The sequence below is a fragment of the Mustela lutreola genome, chromosome 12, assembly GCF_030435805.1.
Source record: "Mustela lutreola isolate mMusLut2 chromosome 12, mMusLut2.pri, whole genome shotgun sequence".
NCBI classification, from domain to species: Eukaryota; Metazoa; Chordata; class Mammalia; order Carnivora; family Mustelidae; genus Mustela; species Mustela lutreola.
In genome coordinates this window covers 64,685,092-64,688,243 of record NC_081301.1, presented here as the reverse complement: position 1 = coordinate 64,688,243, position 3,152 = coordinate 64,685,092, and the positions used below count along the sequence as shown (strand labels likewise).

General features: G+C 37.4%; 1 non-coding gene across 1 annotated transcript; it reads right to left on the bottom strand.

Moving 5' to 3' along the window:
• Positions 1 to 2,825: 2,825 nt before the first annotated feature.
• LOC131813315 (U6 spliceosomal RNA) lies at positions 2,826 to 2,932 on the bottom strand. Its single transcript, XR_009346735.1, has one exon. It is a non-coding gene; the product is annotated as a U6 spliceosomal RNA (small nuclear RNA).
• Between the last annotated feature and the right edge of the window lie 220 nt (positions 2,933 to 3,152).

Sequence of the window (3,152 nt, the reverse complement as noted above, 5' to 3'; positions counted from 1 at the left end):
GGGCGCCTGGGTGGCTCAGTGGGTTAAGCCTCTACCTTCGGCTCAGGTCATGATCCCAGGGGCCTGGGATCGAGTCCTGCATTGGGCTTTCTGCTCAGCAGGGAGCCTGCTTCTCCTCATCTCTCTCTCTGTCTTTCTCTCTGCCTATTTGTGATCTCTCTCTCTGTCAAATAAATAAATTAAATCTTAAAAAAAAACTCTTCAAAGTGTAGCGATAGAGGGCACATATTATCAATATTATCAAAGCCATCTATGAAAAACCCACTGCAAATATCATTCTCAATGGAGAAAAGCTGAATACTTTTCCGCTGAGGTCAGGAACACGGCAGGGATGTCCGTTATCACCACTGCTATTCAACATTGTACTCGAAGTCCTAGCCTCAGCAATCAGACAACAAAAAGAAATTAAATCCATCCAAATTTTGCCAAATTGGCAGAAGAGAAGTCAAACTATCCCTGTTTGCAGATGATATGATACTGTATGTGGAAAACTTAAAGGACTCCACTCCAAATCTGCTATAACTTGTATAGAAGTTCTGTAAAGTGTCAGGATATAAATCAATGAACAGAAATTGGTTGCATTTTTTTTATACCAACAAGACTGAAGAAATAGAAATTAAGGAGTGAATCCCATTTACAACTGCACGCAAAACCCTAAGATACCTAGGAATAAACCTAACAAAGAATCTATACTCAGAAAACTCTAAAGTACTCATGAAAGAAATTGAAGAAGACACAAAGAAATGGAAAAATGTTCCATGCTCCTGTATTGGAAGAACAAATATTGTGAAAATGTCTATGCTACCTAAAGCAATCTACACATTTAATGCAATCCCTATCAAAATCCCATCCATTGCTTTCAAAGAAATGGGACAAATCATCCTAAAATATAGATGGAACTAGAAAATACCTCGAATAGCCAGAGGAATATTGAAAAAGAAAGCCAAAGTTGTTGGCATCACAATTCCAGACCTCAAGCTCTATTACAAAGTTGTCATCATCAAGATAGTAGGGAACTGTCCCCAAAACAGACATAGATCAATGGAGCAGAATAGAGAGCCCAGAAATACTCCCTCAACTCTATGGTCAACTAATCTTCAACAAAGCAGGAAGGAATGTCCTATGGAAAAAAGACAGCCTCTTCAACAAATGGTGTTGGGGAAATTGAACAGCCACATGCAGAAAAATGAAATTGGACCATTTCCTTACACCACACATGAAAATACACTGGAAATGGATGAAGAAGCATAATGTGAGAAAGGAATCCATTAAAATCCTTGAGGAGAGAACAAGTAGCAACCTCTTTGACCTCAGCAGCAGCAACTTCTTCCTAGGAACATCGCCAAAGGCAAGAGAAGCAAGGACAAGAATGAACTACTGGGATTTCATCAGATCAAAAAGCTTTTGCACAGCAAAGGAAACAGTTAACAAAGCCAAAAGATGACTGTCAGAAGTTATCTGGGAGAAGATATTTGCAAATGACATACGAGATAAAGGGCCAGTATCTATCCAAAATCTATAAAGAGCTTATCAAACTCAACACCCTAAGAACAAATAATCGAATGAAAAAATGGGCAGAGGACATGAACAGACATTTCTGCAAAGAATACATCCAAATGGCCAACAGACACATGAAAAAATGCTCCACATCACTCGGCATCAGGGAAATACAAATCAAAACCGGAATGAGATACCACCTCACACCTTTCAGAATGGCTAAAACGAACAAGTCAGTCAATGACAGATGCTGGCAAGGATGTGGAGAAAGGGCAACCCTCCTACACTGTACGTGGGAATGCAAGCTGGTGCAACCACTCTGGAAAACAGCATGGAGGTGCCTCAAAAAGCTGAAAATAGAACTACCCTATGACCCAGTGATTGTAGTACTGGGTATATACCCTAAAGATACAAACGTGGCATTCTGAAGGGGCACATGCACCCAAATGTTTATAGCAGCAATGTCCACAATAGTTAAACTATGGAAAGAACCTAAATGTCCTTCAACAGATCAATCAATAAATAAGATGTGGTATATATGTACAATGGGATACTGTGCAGCCATCAAAAAAATGAAATCCTGCTATTTGTGATGACATGGATGGAACTAGAGGGTATTATGCTTGGCGAAATAAATCAATCTGAGAAAGACAACTATCATATGATCTCCCTGATATGATGAAGTGGAGATGCAACATAGGCGGTTTCGGGCCTACGAAAAGAAAAATACAAGAAGATGGGATTGGGAGGGAGACAAACCATAAAAGACTGAATCTCACAAAACAGAATGAGGGTTGCTGGGGGGAGGTGTGTTGGGAGAGGATGGTGGGGGTATGGACATTGGGGAGAGCAGGTGCTATGATGAGTGATGGTGACTGCGGTGAAATGTGTAAACCTGGTGATTCACAGACCTGTACCCCTAGGGATAAAAACACATTATATGTTTATAAAAAAATTTTAAAAATAATTTAAAAAATCCATTAAAGAAAAAACACATATTGCAAGCCCAAGCCCAGAGCTAATCTCATATTCAATCAAAAAAGTTTGAAAGTTTTCCCCTTAAAGATCAGAAAAAAGACAAGTGTGTCCACTTTCACTACTCTCATTTGACATAGTACTGGATGTCCTAGCCAGAGAAACAAGGAACACAAAGAAATAAAAGACTCCAAAAAAAAAAAAAAAAAAAGGAAGAAGTAAAATTTTCTTTTTTTGGATAACATGAACTTACATGTAAAAAAATCCTAAAAACTTCACAAAAAATTTTGAATAAACAAATTTAATAAAGCTGCCAAATACAAGATCAATATATAAAAGACAGGAATTTTGTTTTGTTTCATTTTTTTATAATAGTTTTTCATGTCATCCTTGCTCAGTGATCAGGCTAATCTTCTCTGCATCATTCCAATTTTAGTATATGTGCTGCCAAAGTAAGCACAAGACAGGAGCATTTTAACACTCTAATGATGAACTATCTGAAAAAATAAAGAGAACAATCTAATTCACAATAGCATCAAAAATAATAAAATACTTAGGAAAAGATTTAACTAAGAAGATGAAAGATCTGTACCCCATAAACTATGACATTGATAAAGAATTTGAAGGAGACATAAATGGAAAGATAGCTCATATTTATGAATGGTAAGAATTAACATTGT